Consider the following 24596-nt stretch of genomic DNA (forward strand, 5'->3'; position numbering starts at 1 on the left):
TTAGAAGGAGCAGACATAGAATCCATAGTATTTCATAGCGACGCAATTTCTGTGTTAATTCTTCAATGTGAGGGTGCGAGGGATGCAGTAACGGAGAAACAGTACATCAAAAAGGATATAGTCGTATCCCAAAAGAAAATCCTGTCGTTTCCATAGAAACGTTACTCGCATTAGAAGGAGAAATCATAGAACCCATAGTATTTCATAGCGACGCAATTTCTGTGTTAATTCGTCAATGTGAGGGAGCGAGGGATGCAGTAAAGAAGGAATAGTGCAACGGAAAGGTGACTCTCCTGTCCCAAAAGAAAATCCTGTCGTTTCCATAGAAACGCTACTCGATTTAGGAGGAGATATCATAGTACCCATAATATTACATAGCGACGCAATTTCTGTGTTAATTCGTCAATGAGAGGGAGTGAGGAATGCAGTAAACAAGGAATAGTGCATCGGAAAGGAGTTACTCGTATCCCAAAAGAAAATCCTGTCGTTTCCATAGAAACGTTACTCGATTTAGGAGGAGATATCATAGTACCCATAATATTACATAGCGTCGCAATTTCTGTGTTAATTCGTCAATGTGAGGGAGTGAGGAATGCAGTAAACAGGGAATAGTGCATCGGAAAGGAGATACTCGTATCCCGAAGAAAATACTGTTGTTTTCCATAGAAACGTTACTCGATTTAGAAGGAGAAGTCATTGAACCCATAGTATTTCATAGCGACGCAATTTCTGTGTTAATTCGTCAATGTGAGGGAGCGAGTTATGCAGTAAAGAAGGAATATTGCATCGGAAAGGAGATACTCGTATCCCAAATGCAAATCCTGTCGTTTCCATAGAAACGTTACTCGATTTAGATGGAGATGTCATAGAAAACATAGTATTTCAAAACAACGCATTTTCTGTCTTAATTCGTCAATGTGAGGGAGCGAGGGATGCAGTAAAGAGGGAATAGTGCATCGGAAAGGTGATACTCGAATCCCAAAAGAAAATCCTGTTGTTTCCATAGAAACGTTTCTCGATTTAGGAGGAGATATCATAGTACCCATAATATTACATAGCGACGCAATTTCTGTGTTAATTCGTCAATGTGAGGGAGTGAGGAATGCAGTAAACAAGAAATAGAGCATCGGAAAGGAGTTACTCGTATCCCAAAAGAAAATCCTGTCGTTTCCATAGAAACGTTACTCGATTTAGAGGGAGATGTCATAGAAAACATAGTGTTTCAAAACAACGCAGTTTCTGTCTTAATTCGTCAATGTGAGGGAGCGAGGGATGCAGTAAAGAGGGAATAGTCCATCGGAAAGGTGACACTCGAATCCCAAAAGAAAATCCTGTCGTTTCCATAGAAACGTTACTCGATTTAGAAGGAGAAGTCATAGAACACATAGTATTTCATAGCGACGCTATTTCTGTGTTAATTTGTCAATGCGAAGGTGCGAGGGATGCAGTAAAGAAGGAATAGTGCATCGGAAAGGAGATACTCGTATCCCAAAAAAAAATCCTGTCATTTCCATTGAAACGTTACTCGATTTAGAAGGAGATGTCATAGAACCCATTGTATATCATAGCGACGCAATTTCTGTGTTATTTCGTCAATGTGAGGGAGCGAGGGATACAGTAAAGAAGGAATAGTGCATCGGAAAGGAGATACTCGTATCCCAAAAGATAATCCTGTCGTTTCCATTGAAACGTTACTCAATTCAGAAGGAGAAGTCAAAGAACCCATAGTATATCATAGCGATGCAATTTCTGTGTTTATTCGTCAATGTGAGGGAGCGAGGGATGTAGTAAAAAAGGAATAATACATTGGAAAGGAGATAGTCGTATACCGATAGAAAATCCTGTCGTTTCCATAGAAACGTTACTTGAATTAGAAGGAGAAGTCATAGAACCCATAGTATTGCATAGCGACGCAATTTCTGTGTTAATTCGTCAATGTGAGGGAGCGCGGGATGCAGTAAAGAAGCATTAGTGCATCGGAAAGGTGATACTCGTATTTCAAAGAAAATCCTGTTGTTCCCATAGAAACGTTACTCGATTTAGAAGGAGATGTCATTGAACTCATTGTATTTCATAGCGACGCAATGTCTGTGTTAATTCGTCACTGCGAGGGAGCGAGGAATGCAGTAAAGAAGGAATAGTGCATCGGATAGGAGATGCTAGTATCCCAAAAGAAAATACTGTCGTTTCCATAGAGACGATACTCGATTAAGAAAGCGGTGTCATAGAACCCATAGTATTTCATAGCGACGCAATAGCTGTGTTAATTCGTCAATGTGAGGGAGCGACGAATGCAGTAAAGAAGGAATAGTGCATCGGAAAGGAGACACTCGTGTCCCAAAAGAAAATCCTGTCGTTTCCATAGAAACGTTATTCGATTTAGAAGGAGATGTCATAGAGCACATAGTATTTCATAGCGCTTTAATTTCTGTGATAATTCGTCAATATGAGGGAGCGAGGGATGCAGTAAAGAAGGAATAGTGCATCGGAAAGGAGACACTCGTATCCCGAAAGAAAATCCTGTCGTTTCCATGAGAACGTTAATCGATTTAGAAGGAGAAGTCATAGAACCCATAGTATTTCGTAGCGACGCAATTTCATTGTTAATTCGTCAATGTGAGGGAGTGAGGGATGCAGTAAAGAAGGAATACTGCATCGGAAAGGAGGCAGTCCTATCCCAAAAGCCGGCCGCGGAGGTCTAGCGGATCTGGCGCTGCAGTCCAGATCCGCGTGACTGCTACGGTCGCAGGATCGAATCCTGCCTCGGGCATGGGTGTGTGTGATGTCCTTAGGATAGTTAGGTTTAAGTAGTTCTAAGTTCTATTGCACTTATGACCTGAGATGTTGAGTCCCATAGTGCTCAGAGCCATTTGAACCATTTGAACCTATCCCAAAAGAAAATCCTGTCGTTTCCATAGAAACGTTACTCGATTTAGAAGGAGAAGTCATAGAACCCATAGCATTTCATAGCGCTTCAGTGGTAATTCTTTAATGTGAGGGAGTTAGGAATGCAGTAAAGAAGGAATAGTGCATCGGAAAGGAGATGTTCGTATCCCAAAAGAAAATAATGTCGTTTCCAATGGAACATTAATCGATTTAGAAGGAGAAGTCATAGAACAAATAGTATTTCATAGCGACGCTATTTCTGTGTTAATTCGTCTATGTGAATCGGCGAGGGTTGCAGTAAAGATGGAATAGTGCATCGGAAAGGAGATACTTGTATCCCAAAAGAAAATCCTGTCGTTTTCATAGAAACGTTACTCGATTTAGGAGGAGATGTCATAGAACCCATAGTATTACATAGCGTCGCAATTTCTGTGTTAATTCGTCAATGTGAGGGAGTGAGGAATGAAGTAAGCAAGGAATAGTGCATCGGAAAGGAGATACTCGAATGCCAAAAGAAAAGCCTGTTGTTTTCCATAGAAACGTTACTCGATTTAGTAGGAAAAGTCATACAACACATCGTATTTCATAGCGACGCAATTTCTGTGATCAATTCGTCAATGTGAGGGAGCGAGGGATGCAGTAAAGAAGGAATAGTGCATCGGAAAGGAGATAGTCGTATCCCAAAAGGTGATCCTGTTGTTTCCATAGAAACGTTACTCGATTTAGAAGGAGAAGTCATAGAACCCATAGTATTTCATAGCGCTTCAACTTCTGTGATAATTCGTTAATGTGAGGGAGCGAGGGATGCAGTAAAGAAGAAATAGTGCATCGGACAGGAGATGCTCGTATCCCAAAAGAAAATCCTGTCGTTTCCATGGGAAACTTAATCGATTTAGAAGGAGAAGTCATAGAGCCCATAGTATTTCATAGCGCTTCAATTTCTGTGATAATTCGTCAATGTGAGGGAGCGAGGGATGCAGTAAGGAAGGAATAGTGCATCAGAAAGGAGATACACGTATCCCAAAAGGAAATCCTGTCGCTTCCATAGAAACGTTAGTCGATTCAGAAGGAGAAGTCATAGAACCCATAGTATTTCATAGAGACGCAATTTCTGTGTTAATTCGTCAATGCGAGGGAGCAAGGGATGCAGTAAAGATGGAATACTGCATCGGAAAGGAGATAGTCCCATCCCAAAGGAAAATCCTGTCGTTTCCATAGAAACGTTACTCGATTTAGAAGAAGTCATTGAACCCATAGTATTTCATAGCGTTTTAATTTCTCTGATAATTCGTCAATGTGAGGGAGCGAGGGATGCAGTAAAGAAGGAATAGTGTATCGGAAAGATGATAGTCATATCCCAAGGAAAGGAGATACTCGTATCCCAAAAGAAAATCCTGTCGTTTCCATAGAAACTTTCATGGATTTAGAAGGAGATGTCATAGAACCCATAGTATTTCATAGCGACGCAATTTCTGTGTTATGTCGTCAATGTGAGGGAGCGAGGGATGCAGTAAAGACGGAATAGTGCCTCGGAAGGGAGATACTCGTATCCCAAAAGAAAATCCTGTCGTTTCCATAGAAACGTTACTCGATTTAGGAGGAGATATCATAGTACCCATAATATTACATAGCGACGCAATTTTTGTGTTAATTCGTCAATGTGAGGGAGTGAGGAATGCAGTAAACAGGGAATAGTGCATCGGAAAGGAGATACTCGTATCCCGAAGAAAATACTGTGGTTTTCCATAGAAACGTTACTCGATTTAGAAGGAGAAGTCATAGAACCCATAGTATTTCATAGCGCTTCAAGTTCTCAGATATTTCGTTACTGTGACGGAGCGAGGGATGCAGTAAAGAAGGAATAGTGCATCGGAAAGGAGATAATCGTATCCCAAAAGAAAATCCTTTCGTTTCCATATAAACGTTACTCGGTTTAGAAGAAGAAGTCATGGAACCCATAGTATTTCATAGCGACGCAATTTATGTGTTAATTCGTCAATGTGAGGGAGCGAGGGATGCAGTAAAGAAGGAATAGTGCTTCGGAAAGGAGATAGTCATATCCCAAAAGGAAATCCTGTCGTTTCCATAGAATCGTTACTCGATTTAGAAAGAGAAGTCATATAGCACATAGTATTTCATAGCGCTTCAATTTCTGTGTTAATAAGTCAGTGTGAGGGAGCGAGGGATGTAGTAATGAAGGAATAGTGCATCCCAAATGAGTTACTCGTATCCCAAAAGAAAACCTGTCGTTTCCATAGAAACGTTACTCGATTTAGAAGGAGAAGTCATAGAACCCATAGTATTTCATAGCGACGCAATTTCTGTGTTAATTCGTCAATGTGAGGGAGCGAGGGATGCAGTAAAGAAGGAATACTGCATCGGAAAGGAGATACTCGTATCCCAAATGCAAATCCTGTCGTTTCCATAGAAACGTTACTCGATTTAGAGGGAGATGTCATAGAAAACATAGTATTTCAAAACAACGCATTTTCTGTCTTAATTCGTCAATGTGAGGGAGCGAGGGATGCAGTAAAGAGGGAATAGTGCATCGGAAAGGTGATACTCGAATCCCAAAAGAAAATCCTGTCGTTTCCATAGAAACGTTACTCGATTTAGAAAGGGAAGTCATAGAACACATAGTATTTCATAGCGACGCAATTTCTGTGTTAATTTGTCAATGCGAAGGTGCGAGGGATGTAGTAAAGAAGGAATAGTGCTTCGGAAAGGACATACTCGTATCCCAAAAGAAAATCCTGTCATTTCCATAGAAACGTTACTCGATTTAGAAGGACATGTTATAGAACCCATAGTATTTCATAGCGACCCTATATCTGTGTTAGTTTGTCAATGCAAAGGAGCGAGGTATGCAGTAAAGAAGGAATAGTGCATCGGAAAGGAGATACTCGTATCCCAAAAGAAAATCCTGCTGTTTCCATAGAAACGTTACTTGATTAAGAAGGAGATGTCATAGAACCCATTGTATATCATAGCGACGCAATTTCTGTGTTAATTCGTCAATGTGAGGGAGCGAGGGATGCAGTAAAGAAGGAATAGTGCATCGGATAGGAGATGCTAGTATCCCAAAAGAAATTACTGTCGTTTGCATGGAGACGGTACTCGATTAAGAAAGGGTTGTCATAGAACCCATAGTATTTCATAGCGACGCAATTTCTGTGTTAATTCGTCAAAGTGATGGAGCGAGGGATGCAGTAAAGAAGCATTAGTGCACCGGAAAGGTGATACTCGAATTTCAAAGAATATCCTGTTGTTTCCATAGAAACGTTACTCGATTTAGAAGGAGATGTCATAGACCTTATTGTATTTCATAGCGACGCAATGTCTGTGTTAATTCGTCACTGCGAGGGAGCGAGAAATGCAGTAAAGAAGGAATAGTGCATCGGATAGGAGATGCTAGTATCCCAAAAGAAATTACTGTCGTTTGCATGGAGACGGTACTCGATTAAGAAAGGGTTGTCATAGAACCCATAGTATTTCATAGCGACGCAATATCTGTGTTAATTCGTCAATGTGAGGGAGCGACGAATGCAGTAAAGAAGGAATAGTGCATCGGAAAGGAGACACTCGTGTCCCAAAAGAAAATCCTGTCGTTTCCATAGAAACGTTATTCGATTTAGAAGGAGATGTCATAGAGCACATAGTATTTCATAGCGCTTTAATTTCTGTGATAATTCGTCAATATGAGGGAGCGAGGGATGCAGTAAAGAAGGAATAGTGCATCGGAAAGGAGACACTCGTATCCCGAAAGAAAATCCTGTCGTTTCCATGAGAACGTTAATCGATTTAGAAGGAGAAGTCATAGAACCCATAGTATTTCGTAGCGACGCAATTTCATTGTTAATTCGTCAATGTGAGGGAGTGAGGGATGCAGTAAAGAAGGAATACTGCATCGGAAAGGAGGCAGTCCTATCCCAAAAGCCGGCCGCGGAGGTCTAGCGGATCTGGCGCTGCAGTCCAGATCCGCGTGACTGCTACGGTCGCAGGATCGAATCCTGCCTCGGGCATGGGTGTGTGTGATGTCCTTAGGATAGTTAGGTTTAAGTAGTTCTAAGTTCTATTGCACTTATGACCTGAGATGTTGAGTCCCATAGTGCTCAGAGCCATTTGAACCATTTGAACCTATCCCAAAAGAAAATCCTGTCGTTTCCATAGAAACGTTACTCGATTTAGAAGGAGAAGTCATAGAACCCATAGCATTTCATAGCGCTTCAGTGGTAATTCTTTAATGTGAGGGAGTTAGGAATGCAGTAAAGAAGGAATAGTGCATCGGAAAGGAGATGTTCGTATCCCAAAAGAAAATAATGTCGTTTCCAATGGAACATTAATCGATTTAGAAGGAGAAGTCATAGAACAAATAGTATTTCATAGCGACGCTATTTCTGTGTTAATTCGTCTATGTGAATCGGCGAGGGTTGCAGTAAAGATGGAATAGTGCATCGGAAAGGAGATACTTGTATCCCAAAAGAAAATCCTGTCGTTTTCATAGAAACGTTACTCGATTTAGGAGGAGATGTCATAGAACCCATAGTATTACATAGCGTCGCAATTTCTGTGTTAATTCGTCAATGTGAGGGAGTGAGGAATGAAGTAAGCAAGGAATAGTGCATCGGAAAGGAGATACTCGAATGCCAAAAGAAAAGCCTGTTGTTTTCCATAGAAACGTTACTCGATTTAGTAGGAAAAGTCATACAACACATCGTATTTCATAGCGACGCAATTTCTGTGATCAATTCGTCAATGTGAGGGAGCGAGGGATGCAGTAAAGAAGGAATAGTGCATCGGAAAGGAGATAGTCGTATCCCAAAAGGTGATCCTGTTGTTTCCATAGAAACGTTACTCGATTTAGAAGGAGAAGTCATAGAACCCATAGTATTTCATAGCGCTTCAACTTCTGTGATAATTCGTTAATGTGAGGGAGCGAGGGATGCAGTAAAGAAGAAATAGTGCATCGGACAGGAGATGCTCGTATCCCAAAAGAAAATCCTGTCGTTTCCATGGGAAACTTAATCGATTTAGAAGGAGAAGTCATAGAGCCCATAGTATTTCATAGCGCTTCAATTTCTGTGATAATTCGTCAGTGTGAGGGAGCGAGGGATGCAGTAAGGAAGGAATAGTGCATCAGAAAGGAGATACACGTATCCCAAAAGGAAATCCTGTCGCTTCCATAGAAACGTTAGTCGATTTAGAAGGAGAAGTCATAGAACCCATAGTATTTCATAGAGACGCAATTTCTGTGTTAATTCGTCAATGCGAGGGAGCAAGGGATGCAGTAAAGATGGAATACTGCATCGGAAAGGAGATAGTCCCATCCCAAAGGAAAATCCTGTCGTTTCCATAGAAACGTTACTCGATTTAGAAGAAGTCATTGAACCCATAGTATTTCATAGCGTTTTAATTTCTCTGATAATTCGTCAATGTGAGGGAGCGAGGGATGCAGTAAAGAAGGAATAGTGTATCGGAAAGATGATAGTCATATTCCAAGGAAAGGAGATACTCGTATCCCAAAAGAAAATCCTGTCGTTTCCATAGAAACTTTCATGGATTTAGAAGGAGATGTCATAGAACCCATAGTATTTCATAGCGACGCAATTTCTGTGTTATGTCGTCAATGTGAGGGAGCGAGGGATGCAGTAAAGACGGAATAGTGCCTCGGAAGGGAGATACTCGTATCCCAAAAGAAAATCCTGTCGTTTCCATAGAAACGTTACTCGATTTAGGAGGAGATATCATAGTACCCATAATATTACATAGCGACGCAATTTTTGTGTTAATTCGTCAATGTGAGGGAGTGAGGAATGCAGTAAACAGGGAATAGTGCATCGGAAAGGAGATACTCGTATCCCGAAGAAAATACTGTGGTTTTCCATAGAAACGTTACTCGATTTAGAAGGAGAAGTCATAGAACCCATAGTATTTCATAGCGCTTCAAGTTCTCTGATATTTCGTTACTGTGACGGAGCGAGGGATGCAGTAAAGAAGGAATAGTGCATCGGAAAGGAGATAATCGTATCCCAAAAGAAAATCCTTTCGTTTCCATATAAACGTTACTCGGTTTAGAAGAAGAAGTCATGGAACCCATAGTATTTCATAGCGACGCAATTTATGTGTTAATTCGTCAATGTGAGGGAGCGAGGGATGCAGTAAAGAAGGAATAGTGCTTCGGAAAGGAGATAGTCATATCCCAAAAGGAAATCCTGTCGTTTCCATAGAATCGTTACTCGATTTAGAAAGAGAAGTCATATAGCACATAGTATTTCATAGCGCTTCAATTTCTGTGTTAATAAGTCAGTGTGAGGGAGCGAGGGATGTAGTAATGAAGGAATAGTGCATCCCAAATGAGTTACTCGTATCCCAAAAGAAAACCTGTCGTTTCCATAGAAACGTTACTCGATTTAGAAGGAGAAGTCATAGAACCCATAGTATTTCATAGCGACGCAATTTCTGTGTTAATTCGTCAATGTGAGGGAGCGAGGGATGCAGTAAAGAAGGAATACTGCATCGGAAAGGAGATACTCGTATCCCAAATGCAAATCCTGTCGTTTCCATAGAAACGTTACTCGATTTAGAGGGAGATGTCATAGAAAACATAGTATTTCAAAACAACGCATTTTCTGTCTTAATTCGTCAATGTGAGGGAGCGAGGGATGCAGTAAAGAGGGAATAGTGCATCGGAAAGGTGATACTCGAATCCCAAAAGAAAATCCTGTCGTTTCCATAGAAACGTTACTCGATTTATAAAGGGAAGTCATAGAACACATAGTATTTCATAGCGACGCAATTTCTGTGTTAATTTGTCAATGCGAAGGTGCGAGGGATGTAGTAAAGAAGGAATAGTGCTTCGGAAAGGACATACTCGTATCCCAAAAGAAAATCCTGTCATTTCCATAGAAACGTTACTCGATTTAGAAGGACATGTTATAGAACCCATAGTATTTCATAGCGACCCTATATCTGTGTTAGTTTGTCAATGCAAAGGAGCGAGGTATGCAGTAAAGAAGGAATAGTGCATCGGAAAGGAGATACTCGTATCCCAAAAGAAAATCCTGCTGTTTCCATAGAAACGTTACTTGATTAAGAAGGAGATGTCATAGAACCCATTGTATATCATAGCGACGCAATTTCTGTGTTAATTCGTCAATGTGAGGGAGCGAGGGATGCAGTAAAGAAGGAATAGTGCATCGGATAGGAGATGCTAGTATCCCAAAAGAAATTACTGTCGTTTGCATGGAGACGGTACTCGATTAAGAAAGGGTTGTCATAGAACCCATAGTATTTCATAGCGACGCAATTTCTGTGTTAATTCGTCAATGTGATGGAGCGAGGGATGCAGTAAAGAAGCATTAGTGCACCGGAAAGGTGATACTCGAATTTCAAAGAATATCCTGTTGTTTCCATAGAAACGTTACTCGATTTAGAAGGAGATGTCATAGACCTTATTGTATTTCATAGCGACGCAATGTCTGTGTTAATTCGTCACTGCGAGGGAGCGAGAAATGCAGTAAAGAAGGAATAGTGCATCGGATAGGAGATGCTAGTATCCCTAAAGAAATTACTGTCGTTTGCATGGAGACGGTACTCGATTAAGAAAGGGTTGTCATAGAACCCATAGTATTTCATAGCGACGCAATATCTGTGTTAATTCGTCAATGTGAGGGAGCGACGAATGCAGTAAAGAAGGAATAGTGCATCGGAAAGGAGACACTCGTGTCCCAAAAGAAAATCCTGTCGTTTCCATAGAAACGTTATTCGATTTAAAAGGAGATGTCATAGAGCACATAGTATTTCATAGCGCTTCAATTTCTGTGATAATTCGTCAATGTGACGGAGCGAGGAATGCAGTAAAGAAGGAATAGTGCATCGGAAAGGAGACACTCGTATCCCAAAAGAAAATCCTGTCGTTTCCATAGAAACGTTACTCGTTTTAGAAGGAGAAGACATAGAATCCATAGTGTTTCATAGCGACGCAATTTCTGTGTTAATTCTTTAATGTGAGGGAGCGAGGGATGCAGTAGAGAGGGAATAGTCCATCGGAAAGGTGACACTCGAATCCCAAAAGAAAATCCTGTCGTTTCCATAGAAACGTTATTCGATTTAAAAGGAGATGTCATAGAGCACATAGTATTTCATAGCGCTTCAATTTCTGTGATAATTCGTGAATGTGAGGGAGCGAGGGATGCAGTAAAGAAGGAATAGTGCATTGGAAAGGAGACACTCGTATCCCAAAAGAAAATCTTGTCGTTTCCATAGAAACGTTACTCGTTTTAGAAGGAGAAGACATAGAATCCATAGTATTTCATAGCGACGCAATTTCTGTGTTAATTCGTCAATGTGAGGGAGCGAGGGATGCAGTAACGGAGAAATAGTACATCGGAAAGGATATAGTCGTATCCCAAAAGAAAATCCTGTCGTTTCCATAGAAACGTTACTCGCATTAGAAAGAGAAATCATAGAACCCATAGTATTTCATAGCAACGCAATTTCTGTGTTAATTCGTCAATGTGAGGCAGCGAGGGATGCAGTAAAGAAGGAATAGTGAATCGGCAATGAGATGCTAGTATTCCAAATGAAAATACTGTCGTTTCCATAGAAACGTTACTCCATTAAGAAAGAGATGTCATAGAACCCAGTGTATTTCATAGCGACGCAATTTCTGTGTTAATTCGTCAATGTGAGGGAGCGAGGGATGCAGTAAAGAAGGAATATTGCATCGGAAAGGAGATACTCGTATCCCAAATGCAAATCCTGTCGTTTCCATGGGAACGTTAATCGATTAAAAGGAGAAGTCATAGAACACATAGTATTTCATAGCGACGCAATTTCTGTGTTATTTAGTCAATGTGAGGGAGCGAGGGATGCAGTAAAAAAAAATAGTGCATCGGAAAGGAGATACTCGTATCCCAAAAGAAAATCCTTTCGTTTCCATATAAACGTTACTCGGTTTAGAAGAAGAAGTCATGGAACCCATAGTATTTCATAGCGACGCAATTTATGTGTTAATTCGTCAATGTGGGGGAGCGAGGGATGCAGTAAAGAAGGAATAGTGCTTCGGAAAGGAGATAGTCATATCCCAAAAGAAAATCCAGTCGTTTCCATAGAATCGTTACTCGATTTAGAAAGAGAAGTCATATAGCACATAGTATTTCATAGCGCTTCAATTACTGTGTTAATTCGGCAGTGTGAGGGAGCGAGGGATGCAGTAAATAAGGAATAGTGCATCGGAAATGAGATACTCGTATCCCAAAAGAAAACCTGTCGTTTCCATAGAAACGTTACTCGATTTAGAAGGAGAAGTCATAGAACCCATAGTATTTCATAGCGACCCAATTTCTGTGTTAATTCGTCAATGTGAGGGAGAGAGGGATGCAGTAAAGAAGGAATATTGCATCGGCAAGGAGATACTCGTATCCCAAATGCAAATCCTGTCGTTTCCATAGAAACGTTACTCGATTTAGAGGGAGATGTCATAGAACACACAGTATTTCAAAACAACGTAATTTCTGTCTTAATTCGTCAATTTGAGGGAGCGAGGGATGCAGTAAAGAGGGAACAGTGCATCGGAAAGGTGATACTCAAACCCCAAAAGAAAATCCTGTCGTTTCCATAGAAACGTTACTCGATTTAGAAGGAGAAGTCATAGAACCCATAGTATTTCCTAGCGACCCAATTTCTGTGTTAATTCGTCAATGTGAGGGAGAGAGGGATGCAGTAAAGAAGGAATATTGCATCGGAAAGGAGATACTCGTATCCCAAATGCAAATCCTGTCGTTTCCATAGAAACGTTACTCGATTTAGATGGAGAAGTCATAGAACACATAGTATTTCATACCGACGCAATTTCTGTGTTTATTCGTCAATGTGAGGGGGCGACGGATGCAATAAAGAAGGAATAGTGCATCGGAAAGGAGATACTCGTATCCCAAAAGAAAATCCTGTCGTTTCCATAGAAACGTTACTCGATTTAGAGGGAGAAGTCATAGAACACATAGTATTTCATAGCGACGCTATTTCTGTGTTAATTTGTCAATGCGAAGGTGCGAGTGATGCAGTAAATAAGGAATAGTGCATCGGAAAGTATATACTCGTATCCCAAAAGAAAATCCGGTCGTTTCCATAGAAACGTTACTCAATTTTGAAGGAGACCTCATAGAACCCATAGTATTTCATAGCGACTCAATTTCTGTGTTACTTCGTCAGTGTGAGGGAGCGAAGGATGCAGTATAGAAGGAAGAGTGCATCGGAAAGGAGATAGTCGTATCCCAAAAGAAATTCCTGTCGTTTCCATAGAAACGTTACTCGATTTAGAAGGAGAAGTCATAGAACCCATAGTATTTCGTAGCTACGCAATTTCTGTGTTAATTCGTCAATGTGAGGGAGCGAGGGATGCAGTAAAGAGGGGATAGTGCATCGTAGAGGAGATACTCGTATCCCAAAAGAAAATCCTGTCGGTACCATAGAAACATTACTAGATTTAGAAGGCGAAGTCATAGAGCCCATTGTATTTCATAGCGACGCAATTTCTGTGTTAAGTCGTCAATGTGAGGGAGCGAGTGATGCAGTAAAGAACGAATAGTGCATCGGAAAGGAGATGCTAGTATCCCAAAAGAAAATACTGTCGTTTCCATAGAAACGGTTCTAGATTTAGAAGTACAAGTCATAGCACCCATAGTATTTCATAGCGACGCAATTTCTGTGTTAATTCGTCAATGTGAGGGAGCGAGGGATGCAGTAAAGAAGGAATAGTGCATCGGCAATGAGATGCTAGTATCCCAAAAGAAAATACTGTCGTTTCCATAGAAACGTTACTCGATTAAGAAGGAGATGTCATAGAACCCATAGTATTTCATAGCGACGCAAATTCTGTGTTAATTCGTCAATGTGAGGGAGCGAGGGATGCAGTAAAGAAGGAATAGTTCATCGGAAAGGAGACTCTCGTGTCCCAAAAGAAAATCCTGTCGTTTCCATAGAAACGTTATTTTATTTAGAAGGAGATGTCATAGAGCACGTAGTATTTCATAGCGACGCAATTTCTGTGTTAATTCGTCAATGTGAGGCTGCGAGGGTTGCAGTAAAGAAGGAATAGTGCATCGGAAAGGACATACTCGTATCCCGAAAGAAAATCATTTCGTTTCCATAGAAACGTTACTCGATTTAGAAGGAGATGTCATAGATCCTATAGTATTTCATAGCGACGCAATTTCTGTGTTATAGCGTCAATGTGAGGGAGCGAGGGATGCAGTAAAGAAGGAATAGTGCATCGCAAAGGAGATACTCTTATCCCAAAAAAAATCTTCTCCTTTCCATAGAAACGTTACTCGTTTTAGAAGGAAATGTCATAGAACCCATAGTATTTCTAAGCGACGCAATTTCTGTGATAATTCGTCAATCTGAGGGAGCGAGGGATGCAGTAAAGAAGGAATAGTGCAGCGGAAACGAGATACTCATATCCTAAAAGAAAATCCTTTCGTATCCATAGAAACGTTACTCGATTTTGAAGGACATGTCATAGAACCCATAGTATTTCATAGCGACGCAATTTCTGTGTTAAGTCGTCAATGTGAGGGAGCGAGGGATGCAGTAAAGAAGGAATAGTGCATCGGAAAGGAGATACTCGTACCCCAATAGAAAATCCTTTCGTTTCCATAGAAACGTTACTCGATTTGGAAATAGAAGTCATAGAACACATAGTATTTCATTGCGACGCAATTTCTGTGTTAATTTGCGAATGTGAGGGAGCGAGGAATGCAGTAACGGAGGAATAGTGCATCGGAATGGATATAGTCGTATCCCAAAAAAATTCTGTCGTTTCAATAGAAACGTTACTCGATTTAGAAGGAGAAGTCATAGAACCCATAGTATTTCATAGCGACCCAATTTCTGTGTTAATTCGTCAATGTGAGGGAGCGAGGGATGCAGTAATGAAGGAATATTGCATCGGAAAGGAGATAGTCGTATCCCAAAACAAAATCCTGTCGTTTCCATAGAAATGTTACTCGATTTAGAAGGAGACGTCATAGAACCCATAGTACTTCATAGCGACGCGATTTCTGTGTTAATTCGTCAATGTGAGGCAGCAAGGGTTGCAGTAAAGAAGGAATAGTGCATCGGAAAGGAGATACTCGTATCCCAAAAGAAAATCCTGTCGTTTCCATAGAAACGCTACTCAAATGGCTCTGAGCACTATGCGACTTAACTTCTGAGGTCATCAGTCGCCTAGAACTTAGAACTAATTAAACCTAACTAACCTAAGGACATCACACACATCCATGCCCGTGGCAGGATTCGAACCAGCGACCGTAGCGGTCACGCGGTTCCAGACTGAAGCGCCTTTAACTGCACGGCCACACCGGCCGGCAAACGCTACTCGATTTAGAATGAGATATCATAGAACCCATAGTATTACATAGCGACGCAATTTCTCTGTTAATTCGTCAATGTGAGGGAGTGAGGAATGCAGTAAACAAGGAATAGTGCTTCGGAAAGGAGATGCTCATATCCCAAAAGAAAATCCTGTTGTTTTCCATAGAAACGTTACTCGATTTAGAAGGAGAAGTCATAGAACACATAGTATTTCATAGCGACGCAATTTCTGTGTTAATTCTTCAATGTGATGGAGCGAGGGATGCAGTAAAGGAGGAATTGTGCATCGGAAAGGAGATAGTCGTATCCCAAAAGAAAATATTGTCGTTTCCATAGAAACTTTATTCGAAGTAGAAGGAGAAGTCATAGAACCCATAGTACTTCATAGCGACCCCATTTCTGTGTTAATTCGTCAATGTGAGGGAGCGAGGGATGCAGTAAAGAGGAGGAATAGTGCGTCGGAAAGGAGATACTCGTATCCCAAAAGAAAATCCTGTCGTTTCCATAGAAACGTTATTCGATTTAGAAGGATATGTCATAGAACCCATTGTATTTCATAGCGACGCATTTTCTGTGTTAATTCGTCAATGTGAAGGAGCGAGGGATGCAGTAAAGTAGGAATAGTGCATCAGAAAGCAGATACTCGTATCCCAAAAGAAAATCCTGTCGATTCCATAGAAACGTTACTCGATTTAGAATGCGAAGTCATGGAACCCATAGTATTTCATAGCGACGCAATTTCTGTGTTAATTCGTCAATGTGAGGGAGCGAGGGATGCAGTAAAGAAGGAATAGTGCATTGGAAAGGAGATAGTCGTATCCCAATAGAAAATCCTGTCGTTTCCATAGAAACGTTACTCGATTTAGATGGAGAAGTCATAGAACCCATAGTATTTCATAGCGACGCAATTTCTGTGTTAATTCGTCAATGTGAGTGAGCGAGGGATGCAGTAAAGAAGGAATAGTCCATCGGAAATGAGATACTCGTATCCCAAAAGAAAATGCTGTCGTTTCCCTAGAAACGTTACTAGATTTAGAAGGCGAAGTCATAGAACCCATAGTATTCATGATAGGAGATTTGATACTTTCATGGCTCTGTTAATATTTTCCATCGTAAGTGGCCACGATTTTTTTTTATGTATAAAAAGTGGTCAAAACACTTCTTCATAAATTTTAGTAATTCTATCAAACAAAGATTTGATAGATTCATCCACATTAGTCCATGTTGATGTAATTCAATAACTGAAGTAAAAAACATATAAGTAGTTTATTAGATGATAGGAAAAATCAAATGATCCTAATTCCCAACACTAAAAAGATATGGGCACTTGCAAAAAACATAAAAATCTATGTAGACACTACATTAAATGGCGAAAATGTGTACATATCAGCATAAATGGCGGGGAGTGGTATGTTTTGATGTAGCAAATAAGTTATAAAGATTTGATATAACACTATGGCAACAAAGGAGTTACTCCTGTAATTTTGTTTTTCCTTGTCAGAGTTGTGGGATATTTCAGTAGCAGTGCTATCATGTATAAACACCGCTGTGTTCCAGTCTTCCATATAAATCTGACCAATAACAAAATCGCTAACCTTGGCTATGGTGTACAAAACAAGATGTTTCTGTAAAGGATAACAGTTAAGGGCTGTAAGAGTTAAGATTAGTGATGTTTCCTGCTTTAGGCCTAACCGTGTCCTGCAGTTGTAACTAAGTGAAGGCAGCAGCTTCTAAGTAGTCAGTGTATTAATTACATGTCACAAAGTACAATCAGTAGGTCTATAATAACTGTTCTACATTCAGTGCCATTCTGCTTCAGATAACTTTACTTCTGCTCTGATATGTTACCTTCTTTAGAACAGCCAGATAATTTATGGAATTAACTGCTTCCAGTTGCTGACCTGCTATTTTGTAGCTAAATGATAAGGGATCTATCTTTCTATGTATTTGTAGCTCATTAAACTTGTCTACACTGAGATTGAATTGCCATTCTCTGCACCATGCGGCAATTCGGTGCAGATCCTCCTGCATTTCAGTACAATTTTCCATTGTTACAGTACTTGGGCACAGTCAGCTTCAATGGTTTTGTGCTGCCTTCTTGCAACCTGTGATTCTGTTCCTGTTCTTGTCACATAAAACAGATAGCTTCATGTTTCTATCTCAGTGTGCATGTGTAAATCTCCACTAGAACACACATGCTACAAAAATATCTGTAGCTAAAAATCTGGAGACATCAAATCTTTGTGTGTGTCTGTGCACAACAAATCGGTTACCCACAGATGAGTCACTGCCTGTCTTCAGTTTTTGTTGTTGTCATGTTATTGTAATTAGTAAATGGTTGCACAATTGTGTTGGTGGCTAGTGCAGGTAGAGGAGACACAAGGATGATAACTGTTTTCAAATAATCAAGGTGTCAGTATTTTATGTTGGAAATGAGGGACCCCTTGCAGCCCGATTCATATGTAGGACAAAAATCCCCAGGGAATCCAACATGAAGAAGATTAATATGTGTCAGAAGGTGTAAGCCTACAACTGTATGAAATCTTGCAGTTGGAATTAGTCCTTCACTGTTAAATTTGGTTGATCCCATGTGGCTCCCCTGGAAATATCATGTAATTTACAGTTGTTTTGTCAATTGAAATAGAAAGCTTGGTATAATGTGTGACCTGTGATTAGCAAAAGTCAGAAACTGATGACACTCAGTTTCACTGTGGCTGAGGATCCTGCCATTTAAAAAAATGCTTTAGAAGTAACAATTGACCCCTACCAAATTCCAATGGCCTGATGTGTCTTTTTAGACTATAATGAATGATCTCATGCCACATTTTATTTTTAGTATGGTCATATTGTTCTTTCAAAAGTACCCTGCTACTTAAATGGGAGCTTTTACACATTGCAGTGTACAGTTTTGTAATATGTCTGTGTTGTGGGGACATTAGCTGGTGGCAATTAATGCAGATAATCTGTCCTCATTATGTGGCTCTAATTGCAAAAGTACTTTTGTAACGTTCTCTTACCTAAATCTGATGTCATGATTTTCTCTAAACATAGTTGGCTGTGAATTACATGTTGAGATTGTCAGACAATTTCTTCCATAAGCGAAAGCTTGTAGTTTATAAATTTTTGGCTTGAAATTACTGTATGTTCAATCTCAGAAATGTCTGAGAAGGATTTTAAAGTGTTTTTAAATTATTATACTTGGAAACTATTACAAATAATAGTATTTTTCAAATTTTGTAGCAGTATAGGCTAAGTAAAATCCTCCTAATGCAGATGACAAATTGATGTGTTATGTAGGTACTGTGCATGAAAACTGCCAGCAGTGAATAGTCTAAACAGACAGATTTGTCTCAATAATGTCCACTTTCAGAGAATTATCTTACCATAAAAGATGCTTGTTAGTTATGTCTACGATAAGACAGGCCATTCATTATATGCTATTTCTCACAAAGTAAATCTGCAGTTGCCAACCCACACAATTTCTAAGTATGTGAACTACCTACATTAATTGTATAGAAGTTCTCATTGCTTATCAAACCTCAGGCTATGCAAACATGTTCGAGAAGGCCTTCACTTTAAAATGTAATGTGTGCCTCCAGAGGTTCAAAGTATGGAAATAATATTTTATTCCTGAGGAGTGAGCCTGCCATATGGAAGATAACAGAGGTGCATTAGGTGAACAAAGGGACACAATTCATGCAGCTCATTAAAGAAATGATTTATACATTCCTTCTAAAACCAAGAGATTGCAAACAGTTGCTAATTCAGGATGGTGATTCACTACATATACACTGCTGGACTATGGCTAGTTGATATGTTACTTGGTGCCTCCATATGCACAACAAAAAATGACACACACACACACACACACACACACACACACACACACACACACACACACACACACACACACACACACAAGCTAGAGTTAGGAAGGTGAATGATGTTTCCAGAAGAATAAAGCATGGGAAAATGTCTTGCATATCCAGTTTCTTCTACACCATTGTATAGAGTTGCATTCATCTTATCCCAACAGTATGTTCTTTAGTACAAAGTGTGTTATAAATTTCTGTGCATGTTTTAGAGTTGTGCTTACATATAGCTCCTTCCACACCTGCATCCCTAACAGTTTTTTAAAATCACTGATTGTTTCCCTACTAGGAACTGATATGTGGATTATGCTGATTTTGGTACCCCAAGTGTTCCAGAGGTATGACTAGTGCGTACCTGCATTATCTGTTAAGCCCTTTGACTCCTGATCAGTCTTGTAGAAAAGCTGTAAACTGATTTACAGAAATTGTGCAAATGATGTACACTATACAGTTTTATACTAACATGCCTTTTATTCCATATTTATTACCACCAGAAAATACTATGCACGTCAAATGCTTCTATGCAAGTAAATTTGCTCATCAATCAGCCTGCCTCTCTCTCCTATGACACAGTACCACAGTAGCAAATGCAATCACTGTCTGAAGTTACAGTAATTCCTAGATGCAGTATTTTCAGTATAGTTTGACAAAAACTAATATTCCTTGTGTAGCAAATGCTCACAGCAGTTCCAAAACATATGTTTATTAGATACTTAGTGTAAGGTGCTTTGTCAATGGCCACATCTATACCAGTGTAATTGGGCAGTTTTAAAAGGCACTGAACTCCACTGCTGGTCTTTCTGCTGGGTGTGAGGAAGATGATGGGAATGTGTCCATGGATGTCTCCTGGTGTCAAAATAGCAACATTTATTAATAAACAGCAATGTATTGGTTGTGGGCACTCTAGGCGAGGGTTGCTTCCATTCGTAATATTCTTGGTGGTGACAGAGGTGACTGGTGGATGTTAACACACGTGCCGGCTGCTGCATCTGTAATTGCATTGGCATAACTTAAATCTGCTGCAGTGCCAGTGGCACTCCAGCCTTCCAGGACATTTTGCTGCAGCTGGAACCAATCACTGTGGGACTCAGTGTTGCTCGGCTGGCCTATCTGATCCAATTACTGCCTCGATGTCGGTGCCCTGGCTTGCAGTGAGCTGCTTCTTGTCATGTCTTCTCCTGTATGGTGAACTGGCTGTTGACACAGCATTATCCTGTGTTACCGTACTCGACACTTCACCGACCAATTATGCCAAAGTATCATAGCACTGAACTGCACAACTGAGTGAAACACACACAAATTCAGGCTCCTAATACTCCTTCATTTTTTAACTAACTTTATTATTCCAAATTCCTAGCTTTAACTAATTTAATCACTCTCATCTTTCAACACACTATAGTTTGTTCAGTCCCCAATCCAAATATTGTATTGCTTTCAGTTTGAGAGTAAACAAGAGTAGAAGTCAACTTCCTCATAAGTGTGGTTCCTGAACTCACCTCTAGGTTTTTAATATGGGAATATGTAAAGCGTATTGTATACTCTTTACCAATAAGAACAGTAGTTGGATTTTTCAAGTTAAGGTGTGCATCTTTCATAAACTTGTTCTATAGTGAAAAATTATACTCTTTGCAAAAATAATGTGTTGCTAATGCTTTATCAGGAATGATGATATTATTAGGTTTATATTTCAATATACTGAAAGCATATGAAGACTGATCAATTTGTAATACACAATGGGCTTATCGTTGTTTTTTGAAAATGTTTTCATGGGATACATCTTATCAGTGGAACATGATTCCACACATTTGCCACAACACTCAAATCAAGTATTACCAAGGCACCACTTGATTTTCATCAGTAGGACGATTCTTCCTCTATGGACCTCCTTACTTCATTCAGATATATTTATTTAGCACAAAGTGAACAGTCAACCAACAACTTGAATGTATCTTTATCAACAACAAAATTTAGTTTTGCACCCTTTATGAGACATGACATTCATTGTATGGATAATTGTTCATACAATAACATTACAGTACATAAATTTAACAAAATATCAGTCCTACTGGCAAAACATTCATGTTCTTTAATTTAAATTTTTCATAATTAAAACTACTTTATTTCTACACGAGATGTTGCCTTGGTTATCAACAAATTCCATTATTATAACATGAAACACAATATTTTTTAACATTAACAGTGTTCCTAGCAAGCCTAATCAAACACAGTTTGATGCTGGGATCAAACCCAATGTAAAATAATCTCCACTAAACATGAACATTTCATTGCATTAATGAAATGTTCATAATGGAGTTATGTAGTAACTGTTTCAAATAATAGCAACTCAGAACTGTGTTATACAATACCTAGTAGGTGATACATGTACTTTGTGTGGTGGACTGGCAAGACAGCCAATCCACTATGACAGGAAGCTGAAAGGCATGCGTTTAAGCTCACGCATGCTGGCATGAGGTCTGGAACAGGCAAGGTCTTGAGACTAGCAGAAAAGGTACGTAGCTTCTGGAATACTTAACTTTAATCCATAATTGGTGAATATCGCTCTTGACGGTACATATTTTACAATCTCAATATTAACTGGTAATGGCGCCTTGCTAGGTCGTTGCAAATCACGTAGCTGAAGGCTATACTAACTATTGTCTCAGCAAATGAGAGCGTATTTTGTCAGTGAACCATCACTAGCAAAGACGGCTGTACAACTGGGACGAGTGCTAGGAAGTCTCTCTAGACCTGCCGTGTGGCCTGCCGGACCGCAGCCGATTTAAAGTCTACCAACTAGCAAGTGTGGTGTCTGGCGGTGACACCACAATTTGAATTAATATAAATTTTGATAGAAGCTGTTTTTCTTGTAGAATTCCAGAAATTTCTTTTGAGCTGGCTTATGTAGGAGTGTGACAGACTAACTTTGACATTGCTTTTCCCTGGCTTTCACCCACTGGTTGTTAGGAAAATGTCATCTTTAAAAAATCAATAACAGCAAGAAATCTGGCCCCTTCCTTGTGCCTGATCTACAATGCAACACAATGTCTAGAGAACAACCTCATGTTAACAACTACAGCAGATTGATAGCAGCAGTGGATCAGTAAGAGAAATAAGTCACTGAAAGCATGGGGATGGCGATAGGAACCTGGGTCTCCATTTACTTATCTCACGATGGTGGTCATGTTGTACATGCATCAGATTGTAGAACACATGCCACACATTAGCTTCGTGCCACAGTAAACAGCAACAGGTTCGTGGAAGCTCATAGGCCTATACATTCATATTACACTGGCTTGAAAAATATAAGGACAAAAGAAACTTTTGCATGGTGTCACAGCCAAGTAACATAGCTCAGAGAAACTGTACATACAAATAAGTACAAATGGTGATCATGTTGTACATGCATCAGATTGTAGAACACATGCCACACATTAGCTTCGTGCCACAGTAAACAGCAACAGGTTCGTGGAAGCTCATAGGCCTATACATCTACATCTACATCTACATTGATACTCCGCAAGCCACCCAACGGTGTGTGGCGGAGGGCACTTTACGTGCCACTGTCATTACCTCCCTTTCCTGTTCCAGTCGCGTATGGTTCGCGGGAAGAACGACTGTCTGAAAGCCTCCGTGCGCGCTCTAATCTCTCTAATTTTACATTCGTGATCTCCTCGGGAAGTATAAGTAGGGGGAAGCAATATATTCGATACCTCATCCAGAAACGCACCCTCTCGAAACCTGGCGAGCAAGCTACACCGCGATGCAGAGCGCCTCTCTTGCAGAGTCTGCCACTTGAGTTTATTAAACATCTCCGTAACGCTATCACGGTTACCAAATAACCCAGTGACGAAACGCGCCGCTCTTCTTTGGATCTTCTCTATCTCCTCCGTCAACCCGACCTGGTACGGATCCCACACTGATGAGCAATACTCAAGTATAGGTCGAACGAGTGTTTTGTAAGCCACCTCCTTTGTTGATGGACTACATTTTCTAAGCACTCTCCCAATGAATCTCAACCTGGTACCCGCCTTACCAACAATTAGTTTTATATGATCATTCCACTTCAAATCGTTCCGTACGCATACTCCCAGATATTTTACAGAAGTAACTGCTACCAGTGTTTGTTCCGCTATCATATAATCATACAATAAAGGATCCTTCTTTCTATGTATTCGCAATACATTACATTTGTCTATGTTAAGGGTCAGTTGCCACTCCCTGCACCAAGTGCCTATCCGCTGCAGATCTTCCTGTATTTCGCTACAATTTTCTAATGCAGCAACTTCTCTGTATACTATAGCATCATCCGCGAAAAGCCGCATTCATATTACACTGGCTTGAAAAATATAAGGACAAAAGAAACTTTTGCATGGTGTCACAGCCAAGTAACATAGCTCAGAGAAACTGTACATACAAATAAGTATTTAAATATTTTACAGAAGGCAACTGAATGAGAAACTGACAAACAGAAATGATGCTTTCATTCAAAGAAAATAAGTACACTGAAGTGCCCATGATTTATGAATGTCCTCTGGCTTACAAAAGACAGAACATGGTTCTTAATAGGGTGTGTGATCAAGAATGACAATCCATGATCTGCAATGTGCACCCATTTTGGCACAAGGTTGGTAAAGAGTTCCTGTGTACAGTATTCAATTTCTCCTCCAGTGCATTTAACAATAGCTAAATGCAATGCAGCATAGCCACATGCACCAACGAGCATCTCCCCAACATGTTTGATAGGTTCTAAGTCAGGGGAACATGCAGGATAGTCCATTCGTCAGATATCCTTGCATTCCAAGATCTCCACATGCACTGTTCGGTGCAGTCAGGCATTGCCATCCATGAAAATGAAGTCACAGCCGAATGCACTCCTGAAAAAGCAAACATTGGGAAGAAGTACTTTGTCGCAATGGTGTTGTCTGGTCAGTATACTGTCTTCAAAGATTTGAAGACAGTATGCCCTTGCAACATTGTGCCTTTTACATCATGACAACTAGACTACCAAAATGATGATGTCAGGCAATGTTGGTGAGATGCAGTAGTGCTCTCACCAAGAGGTCACACACATAGCATACAGGAATATTGTTGAACATGATCAATTTGGTGTTTGAGGTTTTAGGGCATCGACAGTGATAATGTTGCATGGGCATATTGCCTACTAATCATTGAACACAGTTCACTTACAGGTCAACATCTTTGTGGCACTAATCCTTCTATACACCTGCCTTTCCAAGAGTGCATTTGGCCCTGACTTTATTTTTATGGAAGACACTGCAGGACTGCATCTAACAGCACAGGTGCAAGAGCTGTAGGTGTGAGAAGATATTTGACCAGTGGGATAGCTTGCCCATTCCCCTGCTTTAATTCCCATGTAGCATGGGTGGATGTGTTGGGGAGACATACTGCAGTGCATCCACATCCACAGTCAACTGTCGTGCAATTATCGACAATGCTGATGAA

The sequence above is a fragment of the Schistocerca serialis genome, chromosome 4 (genome assembly GCF_023864345.2).
Source record: "Schistocerca serialis cubense isolate TAMUIC-IGC-003099 chromosome 4, iqSchSeri2.2, whole genome shotgun sequence".
Taxonomy (NCBI): domain Eukaryota; kingdom Metazoa; phylum Arthropoda; class Insecta; order Orthoptera; family Acrididae; genus Schistocerca; species Schistocerca serialis.